This window comes from Amblyraja radiata, chromosome 1 (genome assembly GCF_010909765.2).
Source record: "Amblyraja radiata isolate CabotCenter1 chromosome 1, sAmbRad1.1.pri, whole genome shotgun sequence".
Lineage (NCBI taxonomy): Eukaryota > Metazoa > Chordata > Chondrichthyes > Rajiformes > Rajidae > Amblyraja > Amblyraja radiata.
In genome coordinates this window covers 16685224-16712189 of record NC_045956.1, presented here as the reverse complement: position 1 = coordinate 16712189, position 26966 = coordinate 16685224, and the positions used below count along the sequence as shown (strand labels likewise).

The window sequence follows — 26966 nt, the reverse complement described above, 5'->3', positions numbered from 1 at the left end:
AAAACAATGCAAGATTAAATAACCAAAGCAGAGTGATGAATCTGGAACAAGTCTGCCAGTCATTGAAATAAGATCAGAATGAAAAATCATAATTAATAAGCACAAACTGCTGAAAAAGAATCTACATTAAAGTCCACATTGATTTGTGCATCCTGAATCAGATTATGTGTGGGTTGTGTAAAAAAGATATACAACTCTAGTAATTGATTTTTATAAATGACATTGGCATTAAACTATGGATGATTAATAAAGCATCCTTTATTTTCTGCTGCATTACAGATCTTCATATTGAAAGCTGCTGAATGACAATGTAACTACATAAGATAGAAACATAGAAAATAGGTGTAGGAGTAGGCCATTCGGCCCTTCGAGCCTGCACCGCCATTCAATATGATCATGACTGATCATCCAACTCAGTATCCCGTACCTGCCTTCTCTCCATACCCCCTGATCCCTCTATCCACAAGGGCCACATCTAACTCCCTCTTAAATATAGCCAATTAACTGGTCTCAACTACCTTCTGTGGCAGAGTTCCAGAGATTCACCACTCTCTGCGTGAAAAATGTTCTTCTCATCTCGGTTCTAAAGGATTTCCCCTCTATCCTTAAGCTGTGACCCCTTGTCCTGGACGTCCCCAACATCGGGAACAATCTTCCTGCATCTAGCCTGTCCAATCCCTTAAGAATTTTGTAAGTTTCTATAAGATCCCCCCTCAATCTCCTAAATTCTAGCGAGTACAATCCGAGTCTATCCAGTCTTTCTTCATAAGAAAGTCCTGACATCCCAGGAATCAGTCTGGTGAACCTTCTCTGCACTCCCTCTATGGCAATAATGTCCTTCCTCAGATTTGGAGACCAAAACTGTATGCAATACTCCAGGTGTGGTCTCACCAAGACCCTGTACAACTGCAGCAGAACCTCCCTGCTCCTATACTCAAATCCTTTCGCTATGAATGCCAACATACCATTCGCTTTCTTTTCTGCCTGCTGCACCTGCATGCCTACTTTCAATGACTGGTGTACCATGACACCCAGGTCTCGTTGCATCTACCCCTTTCCTAATCAGCCACCATGAACTGTGAACTTTAGCAAATTAAATTCTAATGGCCAGGAATACTGTTGTCACTCCTGCAGATGTTCTGTCGATGCTTTGTGGTATGAGTTCACATTGCACTTAACAAATAAAAGGAAATTGCAGAGTATTACTCTTGCACTTGATCATAAGACTGTAATACTGTACTGAAAACACAATGCTCAACGAAGAGCAAAAATTGAACCAAATTAGAAAGGTGGAAATGTAATGTGGAATAAATGTTTGAGGGATTTAGTTTCTTTAATATTCCTGTAATGGTTTGTTAAGTATGAAATCTATATATTACTAAAACTCTGTTTGTTTGTTTGTATGCGTGTGTGCGTGTGCGTGATATCACAAAACCCCGCCAAAATGGTACACGATAGCACTACAATATTGCCCACCTTACTCACCATTGGCCTGGGATGTAAATGAAACAAGTTTTGTTCGGATTGGTGTTATATTTTACAAGTTTTTGACATTTTAAACTTTATAAAAATCACTTTACAAACCATATTTCCACTTGCCTTGCCCATCAGCTGTGTTCGACGTCACAATCGGATCCCTAATCTCATTTACATGTAAAATCGCGATTTTCAAAAAAACTCCGTTTTTATCAAATAAATTCAATTTTCATTAACAGCTTACATTGTGTTTAGGTTATTTTAAAGAAAAAGATTTTCATTGAGAATTTCATTTAAAATAAATACATCGCAATTTTCATTGTGGAGGAGTAGGATAGGGGTGAGGTGAGGAGTGGGGGACCAGGAGGATAGAGGGAGGTAGCGAGGGGAGAGAGATTGAGGGAGAGGATGGGTTAGGGAGGGGAAAGTGGGGGAGGTGAGGAGGGAGAATGGGGGAGGAGGGGGGGGGGGATGTACGGAGTGAGGGATAAAGGGAGAGGAGGGCAGTGAATGAGGTGAGGGGGAGAGTGGGGGGTGAGATAGGGGGAGGTGAGGAGGATAGAGGGGGTTAGGGAGGGGAGATGGATGGGAGTGGGGTTATGGAGGGAGGGAGGGAGTGACAGAGAGATGGGGAAAGGAGAGGGAGGGAGACAGAGTGGGGGAGGGGAGGAGGAGAGGGGAAAGAAGAGGGAGGATGATGAGGAGGGGGAATGAGTGCTGGGGGATGAGGGGGAATGGAGGAGGATAGGGATAGGAAGTGGGATGGCGAGGTAATGGAAATATTAAACGCAAAGTTAATAACTTTAACTTAATTTCTGCCGTTAGTGTGGGCCCGTCAGCCGCTCATGCGCAGTTTGGTGGAATATTACGTTGGGGCAATGGGCCCAACAGGTCCGCACTTGGTCTAGTGATATTTAAAATTCTGTTGTGTGACAGCGTTTGTTACAAGTTGTAGTCATGCAACTTGTAACAAATCATAGTCATGCACCAGAGAAACTGGCCCTTCGGTCCAACTCTTCCACACTGATCAAGACATCCCATCTAAGGTACACAAAATTGCTGGGGAAACTCAGCGGGTGCAGCAGCATCTATGGAGCGAAGGAAATAGGCGACGTTTCGGGCCGAAACTCAGTCTGAAGAAGGGTTTCGGCCCGAAACGTCGCCTATTTCCTTCGCTCCATAGATGCTGCTGCACCCGCTGAGTTTCCCCAGCAATTTTGTGTACCTTCGATATTCCAGCATCTGCAGTTCCCTTTTGAACACAAGACATCCCATCTAAGCTGGTTCCATTTACCCTCATTTTGCAGATATGTCCTCTAAACCTTAAACATCCATTAAAAAAAACCTTTCCTTTCCTATCCATGAGTTTATTGTAAAATAAATTAGAAGATAATAACTTTAATTAAATAAAGGTTGACAAGTAGCAGTGCAGATTCTGTACCCAAGGGTCTAAAAAGTCATTGCACCAGAGTAATTGAAAGGCAACATGCAGGTGAGGCAAGCAACTGAGATGGTAAATGTTGGAGCTTATTACAAGGTTGGAGTTTGGATGAGAATGTCTTACTGCAACCATACAGGGCTTTGTGATATCACAGTATTGTTTTTTCCAAAAAAAGGTAGTGACCAAAGAGATCTTGCAGAAAAGTTACACTAGACTAGTTACAAGGAGGCAAGGTTTGCTGTAGAGATTGAGATTACTACACCTGTGTCCTCTAGAGTTCAATAAATGGGAGAACACTTTAAAAATTTCCGTTCATAGAAAGAAATAGGTAAAGGCAGGAACGGGGTACTGATTGGGGATGATCAGCCATGATCGAAGGGCCGAAGGGCCGAATGGCCTATTCCTGCACCGGATCTGTCTATTGTCTACAGGGTGGGCACAGTGGCGCAGCGGTAGAGATGATGCCTTACAGGGCCAGAGACCCAAGTACGATCCTGATTGTGGGTGTTGTCTGTACGGAGTTTGTACATGTATATTCTCCTGGTGCTCTGGTTTCCTCCCACACTCCAAAGACGTGCAGATTTGTTGGATAATTGAATTGTAAAATTGTCCCCAGTGTTCGTATTACTGTCCCCAGCAGGATAGTGTTACTGTGTGGGGTGATCGCTGGTCGGCATGGGCTCGGTGGGCTGAAGGGCCTGTTTCCGTGCTGTATCTCTAAAGTCTAGAGTCTAAAGAAAGAATACAATTCTTACAATACTTGATAAGCTGACTGCAAAGAGAAGGTTTCCCTTGACTACAAATCCAAAGGGTCACTTCAAAAGGGGTAAGATGTTTAGGGAATGAAATGAAGAAATAATTGTTCATGCAAAATGTGCTAAATCTTTGGTTTTCTCTATCCAAAGTGCTGTGGAGGGTCAGTTCTTGGCTTCATTCAAACCAGGGGTTAATTAATTTTTGGCTATTAAAGGATGAAAGTGATACAAGCCTTGTGCTGCAAAATGTCATTCAAGTCCGAGATCAGTCTGGATCTTGACGAATGGCAGAGCAGGACCAAACAGCCAAATGACTTTTTTCCTATTTTTTATGTTTTTATTTACCATAATGTGCATATCTGATATATGCCAGACATGACAGGTGATGGTTAAATTAAATGCAGTGCCCTCCATAATGTTTTGGACAAAGACCCGTCATTTATTTATTTGCCTCTATACTCCACAATTTTAGATTTTGTAATAGAAAAAAATCACGTGGTTAAAGTACACATTGTCAGATTTTAATAAAGTCCATTTTCATACATTTCGGTTTCATCATGTAGAAATTACATCAGTGTTTATTGAAACATAGAAGATTATTAAGGGTGTGGACACACTAGAGGCAGGAAATATGTTCCCGATGTTGGGGAAGTCCAGAACCAGGGGCTGCAGTTTAAGAATAAGGGGTAAGCCATTTAGAACGGAGATGAGGAAACACTTTTTCACACAGAGTTGTGAGTCTGTGGAATTCTCTGCCTCAGAGGGCGGTGGAGGCTGGTTCTCTGGATACTTTCAAGAGAGAGCTAGAGCTCTTGAAGATAGCAGAGTCAGGGGATATGGGGAGAAGGCAGGAACCGGGCACTGATTATGGATGATCAGCCATGATCACATGGCTGCGATGGCTTGAAGGGCCGAATGGCTACTCCTGCACCTATTGTCAATTGGGTTCAGATCGGGTGATTGACTTGGCCAATCAAGAATTGACCATTTTTTAGCTTTGAAAAACTCCTTTGTTGCTTTAGCAGTAAGTTTGGGATCATTGGCTTGCTGGAGAATTAACTGCCGGCCAATGAATTTTGAGGCATTTGTTTGAACTTGAGCAGATAGGATGTGTCTATCCACTTCAGAATTAATTATGCTACTACCATCAGCAGTTATATCATCAATGAAGATAAGTGAGCTGGTACCTTCAGCAACCATACTTGCCTAGGCCATAAACCCCCCACCATCGTGTTTCACAGATGAGGTGGTGTGCTTTGGATCTTGGGCAGTTCCTTCTCTCCTATATACTTTGCTCTTGCCATCACTCTGATACAAGTTATTCTTCGTCTCATCTGTCCACAAGACCGTTTTCCAAAACTGTGGTTGCTCTTCTAAGTACTTCTTGGCAAACTGTAACCTGGCCATCCTATTTTTGCGGCTAATAGTGTAGCCTCTGTATCTCTGTTCATCTAGTCTTCTGCTGACAGTGGTCATTGATAAATACACACCTGACTCCTGAAGTGTGTTTCTGATCTGTCAGACAGGTGTTTGGGGATATTTCTTTATTATAGAGAATTCTTCTGTCATCAAATGTGGAGATCTTCCTTGACCTGCCAATCCCTTTGTGGTTAGTAAGCTCACCAGTGCTCTCCTTCTTCTTAATGAAGTTCCAAATAGTTGATTTTAGCAAGCCTAAGGTTTGGCTCATGTCTCTAACAATTTTATTTGTGCTTCTCAGTCTCATAATGGCTTCTTTGACTATTGTTGGCACAACTTTGGTCCTCCTGTTGATAAACAGCAATAAATATTCCAAGGGTGATGGAAAGACTGGAGGAAAGACTAGGTGCTGAGAGCTCTCTTATACCTGCATTAAGGCGGCATTTAAACACACCTGAGCAATTACGAAAACCTGTGAAGCCATGATTCCCAAACATTATGGTGCCCTGAAATAGGGGGGACGGCACGATGGAGAAACACAGCTGTAATTTCTACATGGTGAAACCAAATTGTATAAAAATGGTCTTTATTAAAATCTGACAATGTGCACTTTAACCACATGTGATTTTTTCTATTACAAATCTCAAATTGTGGAGTACAGAGGCAAATAAATAAATGATGGGTCTTTGTCCCAAACATTATGGAGGGCACTGAATACCCGTTAATCAATCCACTTGAACGCTACATCAGTGCTCCCTACTGCTTGCCTGGCCATGGACATCATGTGATTATTAAATAAAATTGAATAAAACCATGCACTTGAAAGAAAAAGTGACTTGCTATTAAAACAACTATTCCTTCTTAATTAATTCAAATTGACACTCCCCGTGAATTAAAAGGCAGCTGCTAATGCAGTTGATGAGGCGCAGCCATCCTCTCACAATGTAACCTGGCCCTTGTCACAAATAGAAGCAATTTGTTGTTGCCGTAAATCGTTGGAATGGCAGCCTAACATTTAATTGGGTGATTCTAAAATCAAACACCCTTGGTGTGGCTTTCTCCATTAGATCTTCCGTCACTCGATGTCATCCCATTGTTAGCCTGACCCACTGAAATGTCATTTACTACAGCATTCCAATTTGTAGAAGGCCATACAGAGCCTTTACTGTGCTTACAGTGTGATTGAACTGCAACAAAAAAGCAGTGGATGTCTGTCCCAAACCTCTGATGCAAGGGCTGGAGCATGAGCTAGAGACACTATGCGAGAGGAGAATGAGTATTTGAACAATTAGGACAAACCTGGCCACATTTATATTCAGAGAGTCCCACAGCACGGATGCAGACACTTTTTCCCCAACTTCCCCATACCGACCAAGATACTCCATCGACACCAGTCCCACCTGTTTCGGTCATATCCCTCAAAACCTGTCCTCAGCATATACCTAACCAAATGTCTTTTAAATGTCGTTATAGTCAACTTAACTTCCTCCTCTTGCACCTCATTCCATATAACCACCCACCTCTGTGTGGAAAAAAAGTCATCGCACCGGTTATGATTAAACCTTTCCCTTTCACCTTAAACCTATGCGTCCTGGTTCTAGATTCCCCTATTCTGGTGTATCTACCCTATCTATTCCCCTCATGATTTTATTCATCTCTGTCAGACCCCCACTCTCCTGCATTCCTAGTCTGCCGAGCCTCTCCCTCCCTTGAATTCTCCAAAACGAGAGGACAGCATCCAAAAATCAGAACAGGTGTTTTATGAACTAGGCTCACGCACAGTTCTATCACCAATGGGCTAGAGGAAATAGATTTCTCCCCTGCAAACAGAGGCTTGGTGATGTCTATTGGTCATTTTCAACCTGGTATTGAGAGGTATTGGGCAAAAGTCGTTATAAGGTGTTTGCCAATTATTCAGCCAAGATATTGCCTGATTGGCACCACAGGTTCCAGGAGTTACATGGTCTACTGTTATTATAATAAATCTCAAATTTACCAATCTAATCACATCGCATTTTACAGGAGCATGCTGTAAGCCGTGGCCTCCACAAAGACACTTGTCGCATGCAATGTAACGTTGCTGTTTTTATTCATTGGACTTCTTGACAAAGAACAAAAAAATTACTTCAAATACGATTTATTTTCAGTATTGAAGGTTATCGAAAAATCTGGAAACAGATTTAATTCATGAGAATATGACATATTCAGTTTGAGGGAATTTAGACAAATCATTCATTAAGGACAAATTCAAGAATCAATGATTTCAAAGCACGGCATTCCCTTTCAGGAAAACAATACAGTTATAATCCAACTGACAACATATTATTGAGCTACCTTTTAAATCAAGGTTTAATGAATTTGCATTCACAATGTGCATTCAGATGAATAACATGTGAGAGCTAATTGGCTGAAATAAAAATCTCCATCTGTTGAAATGTCTTCAAAAAGATAACAATAATTTTGAGCTTGTTTGCAGAGTCTATTATGCAATGTTTTACATGTTGTAAATATAAGCTAGTTTCATCAATTGAAATTATTATGTACTTAATTTTGCTAATTTGAATTGCATTAGAGAAATAAACTGGTTTAAGTGATGTAGCCACTAATTCAATATAATACTAAATTGTTTGCTGTGAGAGCACAAATATAAAATTATTCTTTTTCAATGTTATAATTATATGTCACAGTGCCTTTCTACTGAAATCTTTATCAACTTAACTCATTTTCATTTTATTTATTTTTTGCTGTGATGTAAAGCATGAGTTTTCACTTTTAAAAGGCAGTGAAAACTAATTTTATACAACCTGAAATTGAAGTGTATATCAATTCTAAAAAAATTAAAACACCTCATGACAGTTATATTAGAAATTACCTTTAATTCACAGATGATTACTCTGTTTGGATATAGCAACACAAGGATAGGCTTTTGGGGAATGTTAAGTATTTCACTTGGTGCCAGTTTGTGAAATAAATTAAAAAAAACAGAGCTATAAATGTATTTGGCCCACAGTTAGAATAAAATGTTAAACCTGCAGGAAGCAGGCTCACACAAAAGTAATGCCTGAAGGAACAAGTCATCACACAATATGCTGACCTTTGTCATTTCATCAGAAATAACTATAACAACATGAATCCTCCTGGCTTCCTTAATATTTAAACAAACCAATGAAAAATCGCCAAAAGATTTCCATTCTTTATTTGCTATCAATTTAAAACCGAAGTGTTTTTCTTAGGTGTTTTTATCAATATTAACTTATAATATTGCATTTATTTCTAAAATATGTGTATATTTACACTCTAAACACTCATCAGTCCTTCACGGGTTCTGACCTCCCCACCATCAAAGAGTTTTACAGGAGTCGCTGCCTCAAAGAGGCTACCAGCATCATCAGAGACCCACGCAACTCTGCCCACACACTGTCGTCGGGTAGAAGATATAGGAACCTTAAAAATGATTCATGTATAAATATATATGTACACACACACACACACACACACACATATTATATGTATATATATATTTATTTTTTTTAAATATGAATACAGACACACATATTATATATATACACACACGTACGTGTGTGTGTGTGTGTGTGCGTGTGTGTGTGTGTGTGTGTATGTGTGTGTGCGCGCGTGTGTGTTGATACACGGAACATTTTTTTCCTTGTTTATTATATTGTTTACAGAGTACCATGCATACAGATTCAGGAACAGTTTCTTCCAAGCTGCTATAAGGCAACTGAACCATCTTATAACCAATTAAGAACAGTCCTGACCTACCATCTACCTCCTTGGAGACCCTTGGACTATCTATAATCAAACTTTACTGGACTTTATCTTGCACTGAATGGTATTCCCTCTATCCTGCACCTGTACACTGTGGACAGCCTGATTGTGATCATGTTTCGTCTATCTGCTGACTAGATAGCATGTAGAAAAAAGCTTTTCACTGTGCCTCAATACACATGACAATAAACTAAACTAAAGAGTTTGTACAAATATAGCCTGATGGGCGTCACACCAAGGGCATAAGAGTAACAGTAAACCTTTTCTGAACTATACCGACATAATTCAGCTATTTAGTCATAGTCAGAAATTACACCATATGGAAACAGGCACTTTGGCCCAACTGGTCCAGTTCTTTTGCTATTATTTTTGCTTTCAACTATGATTGATAACTGTCGACACAGGATTTAACAAAATAAAGAAGATTTACTCTTCCTATCACTAACAGGTCCCAGGTCAGGGGGAGATCCCCCTGCAACGCGTACCGTGTAATCCCGTGCTACCTGCTCCATGGTCGGATAGTCGGCGACTAAACCCTCTCCCCCACCTGTTTTGCCAGATGAGGAGGGGGCTGTGGACCCCCAGCAGGACCAAAAAGCAAGACCTGTCAAAGGGTGAATGGGCTTCTAGTGAGCCAACGGCCATTCACACTTCAGTAGAAGTTGCGATCACTGTCGTACATTGCATTGTAAGGCACCGTGCCCGTTGATGTTTTCAACGATGATGATGATGATGATGATGATCATTGCTAACATGTAGTTTGCATCTCAAACTTAAAGCAAAACTGTCTCAAAACACAAATTAACAAACGCAAAAAGAATCTAAAATTCCAGAATCAATCACAAAATCATACAATTCAGCTCACTGAGTTTGTGCCAACTACAAGAAGAGCAATCCAGTCAATCTCGGCGACCTATCCTTGTGCCATAGCCCTGCAAATGATTCTCTTTCAAGTGCTTATTCCGTCCCCTTGCAAAAGCCCCGAATCATTCTATTTCCACCATCCCCATCGGCAGATCATAACCACTAAGCAGAAGTTTTCCCTCAGGTCTGTCTTTTGATCTTTTGCTTGGAGTTTTATAACTGCTCCTGTTGAACTGACAACCACACAGAAATTAAACAGCCTCCCTCTATTTAGGCTGTCTAAATCATTTATGATCTTCTTTCATTTTGTTCCAAGGAAAACAACACCAGTTTTCCCAAAGTAATCTAAGAGTTGAGCATTTTCATCCCTGGCATCAGTGTTTTCTGTACTCTCTCTAGTCACTTTCTTCATGAAGCGCGATGATTAGGACTGGCTGCGATGGCCAAACTTGCTGGTTTAACATAGCAATCCTGCTGAGAATATTTAAATCAAATAGATTTAATGGGTAAATCAATAATCATTAGAAACAATGCAAAGATGTGGCTGAGCATGTTTTCAAAAGAAAGACTGTAAATGCTAATATAAATAAAATATCTTCCAACCTAATGGTCTTAACTTATTTTCTTCAAAACAAACACAAAAACCATAAAACTCTCTAACAGATCAAGTGGAAATAAAACAAATCAAATTATTGCTCCAACCATTTTCTGAATGAATTTATAGAACTAGTGATTTGTCAGGGCTATTAGATGCCACTCCACAGGGCATATTCACGCAATTCTCAAGATATCCAGAATGTCAGAAATTGCAGTCAACATAGAATTGTGTATAATATCAACATTAACAGCGACAAGCATTAAAGCTGAGTTAGAATCATTCTGACAGAATAGGATAACAGATGAAGCCACCTTAGATGTATCCGATTTGGGATAAAGTTCACAACCAAAACTGGATAATCTATTCTTTCAAAAGGAAATAATTAAATTTACTAGATAAAGCCCAGAAATGTGATTTACCAATGCCAACGTTGATAATACAACAAGACAGCTACAGTGCCCTCCATAATGTTTGTGACAATGACCCATCATTTATTTATTTGCATCTACTCCACAATTTGAGATTTGTAATAGGAAACAAATCACATGTGGTTAAAGTGCACATCGTCAGATTTTAATAAAGGCCATTTTTATACATTTTGGTTTCACCATGTAGAAATCACACAGTGTTTATACATGGTTCCCCCATTTCAGGGCACCATAATGTTTGGGACACATGTTTGGTGCCCTGAAATGGAGGGATTATGTATAAACACTGCTGTAATTTCTACATGGTGAAACCAAAATGTATAAAAATAGCCTTTATTAAAATCTGACGATGTGCACTTTAACCACATGTGATTTTTTTTTTCTATTACAAATCTCAAATTGTGGAGTACAGTGGCAAATAAATAAATGATGGGTCTTTGTCCCAAACATTATGAAGGGCACTGTAACTCTCTATGCATTCTCACCATGAACAAATGCTCTGGACTCCTCAACCCATCCCATTCTTCCATCGCCTGATCCTTCTCACACAAGCTGCAACCTGTTAAAGACTCTCAGAAGCAGGCAAGAACCATTCTCATGGTTGTCGACTCTGAGTCGGCTCAAATGTGCAACACCACTATGCATGGTTCAAGGTAAGGGGAACTACTAGTTTATGTTTGATCGCAGGTGCTGCGCCCACAGTCAAATGCAACTGAGTGGATCGTTCAGATGTAGCCAGGGGAATAGCAGGGTAGGATTTAATTCATGGAACTAGGACAAACTTTACCAAGATGCCTGGTTATGTTACATTTTTTTTGAATTTCATGAAAGCAGCTTGAAGGAATTTGCCCGAGGGAAAGGTATACAAATGGCAACAATTATCCCTACCTCTTGCATCATGTTCAATACAACAATCACCTTTCATCATTCCTTCAAAATAAAACTTTAATAATAATAAATTTTATATTTAATGGGCGCCTTTCATACAAAATCTCAAGGACACCTTACATAGTAAACATATAATCAGAATAAAATAAGTAATAAAGACATCACAGAGACACAAATTAAAAACAGAATTCATTCCAAAAACAGAAAATCAAAAACACAGTGTGACTTTGACCCCTCCTATCTGCTATGACATGTAGTTTGATATCACAGATGTCTATTGGATTAAAGTGCATTAACACTGTACGCAATTAGCAATGTAGGTGTGCACAAGGAAAGTATCTTCAACATGGAATTTCCCATTGGTATATGTTAAACTGGAAATCAGTAAAGATGAAAAAAATTGCAGGGCAGTACACAATCAGGGATCGTGGTTAATGTTAATTCCCGGGATGGCGGGACTGTCATATGCTGAGGGAATGGAGCGGCTGGGCTTGTACACTCTGGAATTTAGAAGGATGAGAGGTGATCTTATTAAAACATAAGATTATTAAGGGTTTGGACAGGCTAGAGGCAGGAAACATGTTCCCGATGTTGGGGGAGTCCAGAGCCAGGGGTCACAGTTTAAGAATAAGGAGTAAGCCATTTAGAACAGAGATGAGGAAACACTTTTTCACCCAGAGAGTTGTGAGTCTGTGGAATTCACTGCCTCAGAGGGCAGTGGAGGTCGGTTCTCTGGATACTTTCAAGAGAGAGCTAGATAGATCTCTTAAAGATAGCGGAGTCAGGGGATATGGGGAGAAGGCAGGAACGGGGTACTGTGGATGATCAGCCATGATCACATTGAATGGCGGTGCTGGCTCGAAAGACCAAATGGCCTACTCCTGCACCTATTGTCTATTAGAATCACTAAGTGCAAAAGGGGATAAACATAGCATTTTACTGATCGTCACTCTAGTAATCAGATTTTGCTTATGACTGAAAGGCAACAAACACAAGTTAAATTGGTAAACACTGAAATTGAGCTTCAGGTACCCAAATGTGTATGTGATTAAACCAAACACGTTCATTGCATTGCAGGCACAATTTTTAATATTTGATTGCTCCATGCAACCTGCCAAAATGTATCCTGAGCAGAAGTCCCTGTAAAAGTGGTGGAAGGAATTTTATTACTAACTATCAAAAGGGAAATGGATTTGTGCAGTTGAAAAGAAGAAATCTGCAGAGCTACAGGGAGGGAAAAGAATTGTTGGGTAATTCTTTCTCAGGACGAGGAAGTCATACAGGGCCTTGTGTGTAGGAAGGAACAGTTGCTGCTTTACATCGAAGATAGACACAAAATGCTGGAGTGACTCAGCGGGACACGCAGCACTCTGTGGAGAAGGAATGGGTGACATTTTGGGTCGAGACCCTTCTTCAAATCAGAAGAAGGGACTCGAACCAAAACGCCACCTTTTCCTTCTCTCGTGCTGCCTGTCTCGCTGTGTTGCTCCCGCATTTTGTGTCTTTCTTTCATATCAGGCCTTGTTCTGCTAGCAAAAAGTAAACTGAAAACATATCAACAAATGATTTGGCACCACTAGATATTCATTAAAAAGCAGAATTAATCCATCGTGGCAAATCAGAAATCTGCCACGTTTATTATCACAGCCATTTTGTACTCTATATACATTCTCTTGTTTCCCTGGCAAAATAGTCATGTTAAAATGATAACTGCTAACTTACCTACTCTGAAGGATCGAATCTCAGCAATACAACAACACAAATGGCTCTGAGGTGTTATATGAGGTAAATCATCAACAGTAGCATTAGCTTTTGATCATGCCAAGCAGCTGGCATTGCTTTGAACATCATTTCCAATAAACAACCAATTGCAATGCCATTTGGGGCTGTGAGAACAGTGCTCCTTCTTTCACTGATCCACATCGCACTATATCTTATTGTTGATCATCAACTCTGAAAAAATAAGAAACCTCAGCCAACCTTGCTGCTTTTGACAGGGAAGTATCTTCAGAATCTCTCCCAGCCAGAGTTAAATTAGAAAAGCTACCCGGCATATCATATATACAGTAAAATAGACTAATTGAGCAGCTTATCTTTCCTATCATTCTTCTAGCTCAACTGTGGCTGACAATAAAGTAGGAAATGTAACACAGGAAGTCCAGAGGAATATAATGCACCATTTCTTGGTTGCAGTTGAACTTGAGATAAGATCATTTTATTATAAGGAACCTTTAGGATGGTAGACAAAAATGCTGGATAAACTCAGCGGGTGATGCAGCATCTATGGAGCGAAGGAAATAGGCAAAGTCTTGGGTCGAGACCATTCTTCAGACTCTATATATAGAAAAATATATTAAAAAATATAAATGGCTGGGTATTACAATGGGAAGACTTGTTTCTGAAGTCTGAAGTGGGGGCAGCGCAGGTTCAAGAGGAACAAGCCTGAAGATCAGGGGGAAAAAAATCAGAATGTACCAAAGGATGGCACGACCATTTTGAGAAGAAGACATGTAAAATATAAGACTTGGAGAGCAAGAAACATCATAACAGACTACAGGAGTACCTCAACACAGGTAAAAAAGAAAAGATTAGCAACATTTAACATTGGTCCCGATAGTAGAAATTACCTTAAGGAAAAAGAAAATGAAAGTTAAACAAATATCATGAGCTTGATCTCAAAAACGGACACAGAAAACATCCTGTAAACAATGGAGAGCTGCAGGTCTTGAGTAAAGATGAAATAAATTAGTGTAAGCAAAAGAAAATAGTATTGGATAAATTAAATGAGACTGAGAGGTTGTAAATCCCAAGAACTGGAAGTTGTTCCTGAAGGTGTGGTTATGGGCATTGTGGATGCCATCATTCACTATTCCATAGATAGAGGAATGGTTGCCACACAATGGGAAATAGTACACAAAACCCCAGGATTAAAAAACAAAAACTAAGGAACCACACACCCCAAATGGATTCCTGGTTTTAAATCAATGCATTCTGACACGACGGATTTTAACGTTAATTGAAACACAAAGGCACAATTCATAAGTTATAGGAGCAGAATTGGGCTCTTCGGCCCATCAGATCTATTCCGTCAGTCAATTGTGGCTGATCTCTCTTTCCCTCGCAACTCCATTCTCCTGCCTTCTCCCCATTACCCCTGCCACCCATACGAATCAAGAATCTGTCAATCTCCATCTTAAAAATATCCATTGATGGCCTCCACAGCCTTTTGTGGCAATAAATTCCACAGAATCACCACCTTCTGACTAAAGAAATTCCTCTTCATCTTCCTATAGGAACATCCTTTTATTCTGAGGTTATGGCCTCTGATCCTAGACTCTTCCACTAGTGGAAACATCCTCTCCACATCCACTATATCCTGGCCTTTCACTATTCGGTAAGTTTCAGTGAGGTCTCCCCTCATCCTTCTAAACTCAATTGATAGCTAACCCTGTGAAAAATAATTCAATCATCCAATGATCCGCTGTTCAGATACTGAAGATGTACCAAGAAAGTTGCTGATTGTTGTAAAATTCTGACCAGCTCACAAAAAATGTTCATGGAATGGTACCTGCCATCCTTATCTAGGTCAAAAACAGTACTTCAAAATTACTTGATATGTGATGTTCTTTGATGTAGAAACATAAAAACATAGAAAATACGTGCTGGAGCAGGTCATTAAACCCTCCGAGCCAGCACCACCAATATGTAGCCATGTTACAAAATTTTGAGATTTTAAAAATCAAGTCTGCAATTTATCCCATCAGATAAAGCATAAAAATAAGTTTAATTTGACACCTAATTCACTTTCATAGCTTCAGTATTAAAAACGTTATGGCCATTTTCATACTCGGAAATTAGTATCTTGTTCCCTATTGCTTTTCCATTGACTTAACTCAAAAGCTGTGATCGAGGACAAAAGCCCATAACTTTCTTAAAAATTAAGAGAACTGAAAGAAATGTTCAGTTATTTTAGATGGAAGCATTCTGAAACAAATATGAAACAATCTTACTTGGATGACCTGAAATTAAAGCATATAATTAGTTAACCTAATTGTAGCTAATTACAAAATTCAATTACTAGATCTAAACATCTATCCATTTCTTAAGAAAAGATTAACATTTTTAAATAGCCTAAGTGTACAAATAACATTCACACAATAATTCACAATATAACATGATTTTTAAATCTCATTGTCATGAATTTATAGGCCAAATGGAAGGAATTTAGTGTTTAATCCCCGTAAATGAATGGCCATTTAAACCATCTTGCGAGTGGGATTTTGTGGAACGCGATCGATTGGAACGTTGCGGTTGCGGTGAATTTAAACCCCATATCAGCAGGGAAAACACTGCCGGTTCGTATGGGGCCTAAATCACCTTTTCGTAATGTAAAATTTGGATTAAGGTAATCCTAAGAAGCACGTTTATATGAAAAATAAACAGCTTCCTTATAGCTGTCCCGTACGTGAAATCCGTCCCGTTATCGGCGTTAACGGCATTAGAAGCGGATTTTTTTCTGGCGGCGCGACTCACCCGTTGCAGCCTGTCTGTCTTTTTTTAATTTTTTGTCTAGTTAAATGTAGTGTTGGTGTTTTTTAATACTGGTTTTAAATGTGTATATGTGGGGGGCGGGGCGGGGGGGAGGAGGAAACTGTTTAAAATCTCTTCCCTGTCCGGGAGACCCAACCTTTTCCCTGTCGGGTCTCCGTTGTCGTTGGGGCCTAGCACCGTGGAGCGGCCTCCAACCTGAACGACCCGGGGGCTCGGGAGACTGCGGAGCTGCGAACTACTCACCATCGTGGGGCTGGCCAGCCTCGGAGCGTGGGGAGCGGTGGTGACTCGCTGCTGCGACTCGACTCCTGGGGCTCGGAGGCTCCAGCAATGCAGCCGCAGGTCCGGTGGACTGGGACATCGGGAGCTCGCGGGTCCGGGTGGAGAGACCGCTTCCCAGAGCTCCCGCAACGCGACTTCTCCAGCCCGTGTCGCGGGGTTGGAACGACCCGGAGCGGGGCCGTACATCGCCCGGCGCGGCTTCATGGCCGTGGGACATTACAGCGCCCGCCGGGGGCTCCAACATTGTGACTTTTAGACCGGGAGCGGGGCCGTAACTCGCCCGGCACGGCCTAAAATGGCCGTGGGACTTATCATCGCCCGCCTGGGGCTTGGACATCGGGAGAGAAATGGAGAACAGGGGAGAGAAAAGGCTTTGCCTTCCATCACAGTGGGTTCACTGTGATGGATGTTTGTGTGAATTAAATTGTGTGTATGTCTGTAGGAAATTGTCTTTGTTTGTATGGCTGTGGAAACGGAATTTCGTTTGAGCCTCACTGAGGCTCAAATGACAATAAATATTGTATTGTATTGTAATTTTACTCCAGCGCTGAAATTGTCCCGCGATTTTTTTTTTTAATTCACAGAACGGCAGTCGGAACAATTCTTCCACATTAGCTGCAGCCCGAGAAAATATATCTCGGACAGGCAGGAGAAAAATTGCATTTTAACCCCCACCTCCCCCCCCCCCCCCAAAGGCGCCAAAGTCACGCACACGGCCAGTGGCAGAACTGCAGCGCTGCAGAATGTAAGTTTTGTAACATACCTACAATATGATCATCCAAAATCAGTACCTCGTTCCTGCTTTCTCCCCATATCCCTTGAAAATAAACCTTTCAATCGCACAATTTAAAAAAAAATCAGGTCCCCATCATCAATTCAACTTGGAATAAGCACAAATAAAATTGAGGATAAGGAACACCAAGCATAAGCTTTTAATTAGCCTTTATTGCATAAAATAACATTTCACAACTCTAACAAACCAGACAACTACATTTTAATTATAATACAGTTCTTTATTGCCATTTAGTGACCAGTTAGGACAATCATAATGTGTTTGGCATGTTCTATTCTAGTCTGTGAATAAACACGCATCAGAGGAGCGATTCGTGGTAACAATTTATTAGAAGAATTACCTGTGCAAAAATAAAGAGTGCAAACATTCGGTGTCAGACTATACAAATATAGATCGCAAGCATGTAATCTAGTAAATAAACTAGAGTAAACTCTGTGCTTGTTATGATTCAAAATTCTAACAATTAAAAATTCAAACAACACAAGTCACTTTATCTCATTAAGGATTGCAGCTTATTCAGGCCAACTGATGTATGAAAAGGATCATAAAAATGGGTCATTGTAATTAAGTTAATATTTCTCACTTCAACAAACAAGATTTCTGGAATGTTCCTCCTACAAAGTGGACCACATATGCTTGAAGTACTATTTCAAATACAACTTCCTTGGAGATGCATACAGGTCCCTCTAAACAGAAGCTGTTGCCAGGTAGCATGTTATAGTCACAATTAATCTTAAGTGTCATCAAACAATAATAGGGAAAATGGAACACAGCAAAGATCAACGTGATTCTGTACTTCATAAATTTCCCATTGAATGGTCAAAACCTGGTTAAATAATACCACTACAGACCTGTAGCACCAGCATTGGTGATGTTGCAATACAATAGAGAAATACTTTCTAGGTCAGGCAGGGATCTATGCAGCTAGCAAGAGAATCAATGTTTTGGGTCAAAAACCTATCAGCAGAACTGGAAAATGCAGAGATTTTTTTTTAAATGGTTGAAGTCTCAGAGAAAGAAGTGGGAGGAAAGAAAGCAGAGAACAGGAAAAAACGGTTCACAAAGGATGCCAACCAGATGAAACTGAATAACAAGTGATGATGGTGCTGGTTGTCAGACTAAAGCCGTGGAAAAAGGTTGGATAGGTTGTGCTTGCATCGAGAGGAGTTCAAAAGATTGAAAAGAGACTTGATTGAAACTTATAAAGTCCTGAAGGGTCTCAGCAGACTGCTTGTGGAAAGGACATTAACTCTTATGGGAGAATCTGGAACTGGGGATCCGCTTAATAAGGCCAAGTAAGGAGAAGTTCCCTCCGCAGATCCTGAATTTCGCACAGGATGATGGAAGCAGAGTGCTTGATTTTTTTTTTTAAAGGCATAGGTTCTTGATAGGGCAGATGGAAGGTTGCCACGGGTAGATGGGAATGCAGAGTTACGGTTATTGTCAAATAAGCTCCGAACTTACTCAAATAAGCTCCGAACAGTGCAGGCCTTCATCTGGCATATGCATAGATAGAATTACAAAAGGTATGTTTGGGGAAGGTGAAAAAATATTGAAATCTGAATTTACGAGATAGAAATTAACTGTATTTGAAAATGTGAAATGCTAGGCTGGATGAGCTGAGTATCTGATATTGTTGAATTCATTATTGAGTCGGGAAAATTGCAATGTGCCTAAATAAAAAAACGTGCTGTTTCCCAAGCTTACATTGAGCTTCATTAGAACTGTGCAGGAAGCCAAGAGCCGAAGGTCAATATGAGAATGCTTAGTTTACTCTAGACAGTGTAGAAACAGAGCCTCCGGCACACCAGCTCCACACAGCCCATCAATCATCCATTAATACTAATTCTATTGTAACCCACATTCTCAACCACTGCCTACACACCGAGTGCAATTTACAGGGGCCAATTAACCTACAAACCCACTCGTCTTTGGGATGCGGGACCAAACCCATGGAGATGTACAATGTGCAAGCGTGCAAACTCGTAGAAACTCCACAGGCAGCTCCCAAGGTCAGGACCGTACCCAAGTCTCTGGCACTGTGAGGCAGTGGCTCTACCAGGTGTGCCAATGTACCACCCACAGCACCACTGTGCCCCGAATGGAATAGATAATTAAAGTGACATGGAAAAGAAAGCACAAAGCCAAATATTTTGGACTGAACCAGAGATGGTGGATAACTGAAACGTATTGATATGATTTACTGTGAACACACTTATAAATAAGAAAGGATAAATTTGTATCTTGTACTTTCCACAGCTTTTCACCAAAGCAAAGGAATCTGATGATCATTTGCATTGATGGTTGCACTCTGTGAATTCATTATTGTCAGTATAGCAACGATGCAGGATTTTATTTCGAAGTCACGTGAGTGACTACGTGAAGAGCCCGCCAGCCCGCATGCGCACCAATACGTCTAGCGCATGGCGCGAGTTGGAGCAGTTTCGAACTGCTCTGCCAGGTAAGTCAATTTTGTCCGGGCCGCTCTATAGCGTGCCCAGAGTAGCTATGGAGGTTGCCAAGGGTTTGGGCCGCCGTGGAAGCTCCATGGGAGCTAGAGTAAGGGAAAATGTTTGCGCCGCAGTTCGAGCTCTCCACGGGAGCAGGCGGCTGAAATTGGAGACCGCTGTAGGTGGAGACTGCCATTGGAGTTGGGATTGCGGCTGTTGCCGTAATAGCTGCTGTCAGCAGAGCTCCATATGGGAGCAGGCAGCCAGAGTTGGAGGCAGCCGTGGAGCTCCGTAAGGAGCTAGAATTCATAAATTGCGGCTGCCGGCAGCCAGGTCTATTATCGCTGCAGGAGGTTTCCAGCAGCCGGTAAGTTTAAAAATAGCCGCGACCAAAAGTTACTGCTTAGGTAAGCTCAGCTGCCGTAGCACCGAACAATAGTAGCAGCAGCATATAGTGTATACTTTATTTTTGGGCGACTATAATAGTGTTGGCATTAATAACAGTTGCCACTCGGTCACGTTTGTGACTATCGTAGTCGATAGCATTCTAAAGTCATGTTTAATTCTTTGGCAATATAACAATATGTCTTATCATGCTATGTTAAAAAAGATAATTACAAAGGACATTTATTATCACATACACCAATGGTGTAGTGAAATTGGACTTGCCATTGCAGTCCAGAGTTCCTGGCTTAGGAAGCCCTTTTTTGAGCTGCGCCTATCAGACACCTGTGGGAGCTGCACCTGGTGGCATCATGGTAATTTCCGCTCACTAGAGGGGACTGTTGAAGATTATTTTACAAGAGACTCCAACTATATGCATATCAATAAAGTAGTCGAATCTCTGATTTTATAGGGATAGGCTTCTTTTAATCATATAATGTAATTGCCTATGGCAACACCTTGTAGGGTTGCAGTATTTCTCCCACTCTGTCTGGTGTATGGGGGCCAGAGGCACTCCAGTCCTTCCCTGTAATACTCCGTTGGCTCCAGAATGGAGCAAGGACTCAGAGTCACTAACAGTTGCAATCTGTTTGGTAAATAATTATACCAACATAGCACCGATCTGCACAGCTAGTCCCAGTTCGGCTGCTGAAGGGAGCAGTCTGACAACCCATGTCGGGGCAAAGTCATAGTCAAGTCTTGGGACATCTATGGCAGATGTGATTGGGCATTTGTCTCAATTGGAACATCTGATGAATCAGATGGTAGCACAAGAAATGCTCCGTGTTACAAAGGCATGTCAGGCAGCAACTCCTGGTTCAGGGTTGCAATTTACCTCCCACTCGGATGAAAGGAGTAATGGAGATGGTGCCAAAATATATGCACATATGCCTGAAGCAGCTCCTGGTTCAGGGTTGCAATATTCCTCCCGCTCGGATGAAAGGAGTAATGGAGATGGTGCCAAAATATATGCACATATGCCTGAAGCAGCTCCTGGTTCAGGGTTGCATAAATCCTCCCACTCGGATGTATGAAGTGATGGGAGACGGTGCCATATATATTATGCTCCGTATTACGGAAGCATGCACAGGCAGTTCAAGTCATATGCCTGTAGCTGCCACTGGGTTCAGGGTTGGTCTATTCCTCCCACCCGAAAGACTATCGGGAGATGGTGTCACAAAATATGCTCGGTGTTATGGAAGCATGCACAGTCCGAGGCATACGCATATGACAACGCCTGGTTCAGGGTGCAATATTTCTCCCACTCTAAGAGAGTGTCAGAGATCAGTATGGACTGACTCCAAACATGACCCCGAACATGACTATGTGCCGGGATCCCATGCTTTAATGCATGATGTGCGACAATCGCATGAGGAACAGCTGTGTGCTCTTGCCTCTAAAATTGCTGTTCCCTCGGGGACGGACAAGCCACTACAGGAGGAGATGGCCAGCGGCATCAGCTATCTAACAGAAATGACAAGCATGATAGACAGGGTCCTCAAATGGAACTTTGCTGAAGCTCCAACAAAGAAAATCGACCCGTGGTTAGAGACGCTGGTAAGTAAGGTCTCGTTATTAACCTCCGTAAACTCCGAAATGGAGCAGTCTGTCAGCCCAGGTGGGGTTTACTGCCAGCATGGGCTGTCTAGTCAGTGTCACTGTCTCTGGGATAGATCAGGTTGATGTAGAGACATTGGCAAGGTGCCTTGCACAGTAACCTCTGTAAGTTCCAAGTAGGAACAGTTTGGTTACCCTGGATCAGGGTAGACCATCATGGAACTGACTGGCCATAGGAGTCATAGTGACGAGGAAAGCACTGCTTCATCATCTGTGATTGAGGTTATCAGACTGCTCAATAGAATAAAGTAGTTGAAGTTTCTCAACATATGGTTTATTTCTCCTCAGTTAGTAGAGTTACTGTTATTTGGTATCATCATTGCCATCCTCTCTGGGACAGGTAGTTCCCAGAAGGAAGCTCGTCTAGCATATAATATAACTTTATCTGACCTGCAGGTTCATGTTGTGAATCAACAATGTAATTATAATAATCCATAGGCTCTCAATACCAGTATTCCTGATTGAGTGGCGGGTCGAAGATATTGTGTTGTGCACTCTGGCGACTTAGACATGTATGTTTCAGTCATAGGACTGCGAGGTAATTCCTGATCCAGCCCAAAGACCCTATAGCGGAGCAAGATGGATTACTCTCACACAAACGTGTAGTACGCTCATGGGCGGATTCATGGGCGATTTTATGACTCATTTTAGCAACCTGCCCCCGCCATCTTGTTCCGCCATCTTGTTCCGCCATCTTGTTCCGCCATTTTGCTCCGCCCTCTTGCTTCCGGCCAAAGATTGGATCCGCAGCGCGGAGAAGGAGTGCGGGGCCCGGGGCAGCGGGGAGAGAGAGTCCGGGGCAGCGGGGAGAGAGAGTCCGGGGCAGCGGGGAGAAAGAGTGCGGGGCCCGGGGCAGCGGGGAGAGAGAGTCCGGGGCAGCGGGGAGAGGGAGTGTGCGGCCCGGGGCAGCAAGGAGAGAGAATGCGGGGCCCGGGGCAGCGGGGAGAGAGAGTCCGGGGCAGCGGGGAGAGGGAGTGCGCGGCCCGGGGCAGCAAGGAGAGAGAGTGCGGGGCCCGGGGCAGCGGGGAGAGAGAGTCCGGGGCAGCGGGGAGAGGGAGTGCGCGGCCCGGGGCAGCGGGGAGAGAGAGTGCGGGGCCCGGGGCAGCGGGGAGAGAGAGTGCGGGGCAGCGGGGAGAGGGAGTGTGGGGCCAGGGGAGAGGGGCATAGGAGGGAGGGAGACATTGTAGTGAGGGGGCAGGCGAGGGAGTGCCGGGGGGGATAAGGCCTAGTGTGTGTGAAGCTCCGGGGAGGTTTACAATGTTTCTTATTTACAATGTTTCTTATTTAACGTCCCTTGTCTAGTCTGAAATAAAGTTCATTATTGGATCAGAAGAAATATAATTGTGTGTGTTATATGACTATATACATTTATATAATTTTCATGTATGTGTGTTTATAAACATTTTATTCTTTAACAAGAATTAACAGAATTATGAACTAACAGAATTATGAATCTAACCCTATATCACGCACAAAAAGTTTCGCAATGTCAATCACCCTGCGAGTCGTGTCGCTTCCGGTTACTACAAAATCAACTCAAACACTGCTTGTGGACCATTTAAAAATAAATGATTTAAAAAACATTAAAAAAGACAATTACCAGAATCAAATGTTATTGTTGACAAGAAGTGTGAACTGACAGATTTATGAATCTAACCCACACAAACCTTTGCCCCACAACATTGATTACACTGCGAGTCGGGTCGGGTAAGGTATGCTCAGGTTACTAAAATGGGCGTGGAAAAATGCCCATGATCCCCTCCATAGCGTACTACACGTCAGTCCATTCCATTTCGCAGGAGTAGCCTATCTTGCTCCGCTATAAGATCTTTGATCCAGCCTTGCATTATACTAATCTCCACTGAAGGAAAACGCTGAGTATTCATGGTAACTCTTAGTCAAGAGTTGACATGGAACTCGTATGCCCACATCTAAGGGAGACTGTGGTTTCAGCTCTAGTCATTAGCTGCTGATTATATATTATCAGCGATATGTATGAATAACGAGATAATGCATCTTCCGCGGGTAGGAAAGCCCAAAATGTTTTTCTTTACGCCCGTAGGATCAATAGAGGAACAGCGGTTCCAAGTGCAATCAGTGACAGCTCATCCGAGGATGAGTGCTCTGGCCAAGGACTAGAGGGGTATATTTCTGATACTTCTCAAGATTACAGAAATATGGTGCAGGCCGAATCGGGTTAGCATTAGGCTAATCAGATTATGGGTTTACTTACCCAGTTTCAGATGGATGATTGGGTTTCTGCAATTTAAGACTCAGAGAATCATTAGATTAGATTAGATTAGATTAGATAGCCTTTATTGTCATTCAGACCGAAGTCTGAACGAAATTGCAGCAGTCATACATACAATACAATACAATAAAAAACAACAATAAACACATATTAATATCCACCACAGTGAGTCCACCCAGCATCTCCTCACTGTGATGGAGGCAAAAGTCTTTAGGTCTGCAGTCTCTTCCCTCCTCTTCTCCCTCTGCGCTGAGGCGATCCCCCACCGGGCGATGTTAAAAACTGTCCCGCGGCTCAATCACCGCGCCCCGGGGTGGTCGAAGCTGCCGCCCACCAGTCCTGCTGATGCAGCCGCTGGCCCGCGGCCGAACCCCGGACTCAGGCCACCACCGCCAGAACACCGTCCCAGCCACCCTCACGTGAGTATCGTGCCGTCTTCAGCCTCGGGCTGGGCCGGCCCCGACATGGGAGCCGTACCTCCCTCGGGCTGGGCCGCCCCGACATGGGCGCCGTACCTCCCTCGGGCTGGGCCTCCCCAACATGGGCGCCGTACCTCCCTCGGGCTGGGCCGCCCCGACATGGGCGCCGTACCTCCCTCGGGCTGGGCCGCCCCGACTTGGGCGTCGCTTCTTCCCCGGGCCGGGCCGCCCCGACATGGGCGCCGCTCCTCCCTCGGGCTGGGCCGCCCCGACATGGGCGCCGTACCTCCCTCGGGCTGGGCCGCCCCGACATGGGCGCCGCTCCTCCCTCGGGCTGGGAGCGCCCCGACATGGGCGCCGCTCCTCCCTCGGGCTGGGAACGCCATACCTCCCCGAGCTCGGCCACTCCGACGGGAGCACCGTTCCTTCCTCGGGCCAGGCCGCCCTCCCGGGAGCGTCACAGCCCCTCACGGAAGCACTGTTCCAGCCCCGAGCCGGGCCGCCCTCACGGGAGCGTGCTCAGGGCGAGTCCTGCCGGGCTCTGCCTCCTGAGCCTCGAGGTCGCCAGCTCCGCCATTAGGCCTCAGCGCAGACGGAGGCAGAGAAGGGGAATACGACAAAAAAGTTGCATTCCCCTGCAGGGAGACACAGCAAGCCCCGTTTCAACCCCCCCCCCCAAACACAAACTAAAAACCAAAACTAGACTAACCAAAAACGAAATAAACACAAAAAACACAAAACAAACAGGACTGCCGGTGAGCCGCTGCAGCCAGAGCCGCGCCACCACTCCGAATCGATCCTGTAGTTGCATACTCTGTCATATCTATACACATGAGGCACAGATTCTGCTGTTTTGATAACAAAGCTAGTGGTGAAGGGCATTCTGTCATCGAGTTTTAGGTAATATGCAAAATTGCAGCTGATAAAACTTATGGATTGTCGGTAGATATCTTTTGAGATATTACAAATGAGGCAACATGAAATTTAACAGTACCAACTTGCCTATTCAATCACGCCATGGTAGGCGGCTGAAGCAACTCTTATTTGCTCAGTCATGAGTGGCGGCTGGGGCAGCCTGTCTTCTCGGGCAGCTAGCTCTGCACGATTGTATAAGAAGCTTGTGAACAACATATGTGAGTCAATTTTAACGGAAGTAACAGAGGTTTGAGTGGCTTCCAGTTTGAGCCTAGAGAAGCTTTTATGTGATAGCACAATTGACATTGTTTGTGCTGCTTTATCATTTCTGTAGTACCATAAGTGGGACATAAATGATTGGTTCTTCACCCACTATTCTCTAATGTTATGCAGGGTGTCTTTTATTTACCACTCTAATAGCCTACACTCATTGTAATGTGCGATGTATATCAGTAAATTGTTATGCAAATATTCCTCTAAATTTTCCTAATGGGACCATTATCTTAAAATGATTATGCTTTCAGCAATTGATCTCAGCATAAAGAACACAGCCTTTACTCAATCTCTGGCTTAGCCTCTACGTCTTACTGACATTAGGGAAGCTTGTTATAGAAATAATCTCATAAGCAAATGAGCAGGATTGCGTACATTTGAGATTGACAGCATACCCACCAGAGCAGAGATCAGGGATTCATTAGGTATACAAGTGCACTCCGTTGTTAGTGCCTATGAATAGTTATTTTGTTATTCAATAGTCTCAAGATATTGTTGATGGCTCATTAGTAGCATATAGAATGGATTTCCCTTTCATCATACAGCATGAGGTTTACATAGTGCAGGTTAATAAATTATAAAATTTGGTGGAATATGTCTGGATATTTGCAGATAGTATTATGCACAATGGTGCATGAGTTATTGTCTAATTCAACAGTCTATTGGGACTACGGTCCAGTTAAGAACAATGGCCATGTATGCAAGTTAGCGTCATGATATTAATAACTCATGTTTTTCCTACCATTAATGGTTTATCTGTTTAAGTGTTTCACACACAGATTGTGTCACTGCATGAAATCACAGAGCTTTGAAATCTTCATGTAGTCACTCACGTGACTTCGAAATAAAATAGAAAGATTAAACGAGAACTTACCGTTTGAAGTTTGATCTTTATTTTATGAGAAGTTGAAGTGAGGGATTACGTGCCCTCCACTCCCAAGCCTATTCTCATAAAGATCATTCGGTAGTTCTAGCTCTTAATCTTCCTATAGCTTAGGTCAGCAACTATTCTGTGGTTTCATACAGCTACTTTGAAGATTGACGCGCATGCGGGCTGGCGGGCTCTTCACGTAATCCCTCACTTCAACTTCTCATAAAATAAAGATCAAACTTCAAACTGTAACTTCTCGTTTAATTTTTTTGTATTTACAATGTTTTTTAAAGAAGTTAAACCCTCCACAGGTAAGCACATCAAACCACAAGCTTCCCAATAGCCAGAAAACATTTGCAGAATTAAAGTAGGGCCATTTAATGAAGGTATGTTTTCTTGCCATAGGCCTTTCCATTCCAACAAAACATTACTCAATATGAGTTTT

General features: G+C 42.6%; 1 protein-coding gene and 1 long non-coding RNA gene across 2 annotated transcripts in view; both read right to left on the bottom strand.

Annotated features, from left to right (window-relative positions):
- The window catches only part of naf1 (nuclear assembly factor 1 ribonucleoprotein), a 160879-nt gene that overhangs the window by 83306 nt on the left and 50607 nt on the right, over window positions 1-26966 (bottom strand). The gene's annotated exons all lie outside the window — the stretch shown is intronic.
- LOC116971255 lies at window positions 17592-19218 on the bottom strand. Its single transcript, XR_004411450.1, has 2 exons — window positions 18717-19218; window positions 17592-18479 (listed from the first exon to the last, which is right to left on the bottom strand). It is a non-coding gene; the product is annotated as an uncharacterized LOC116971255 (long non-coding RNA).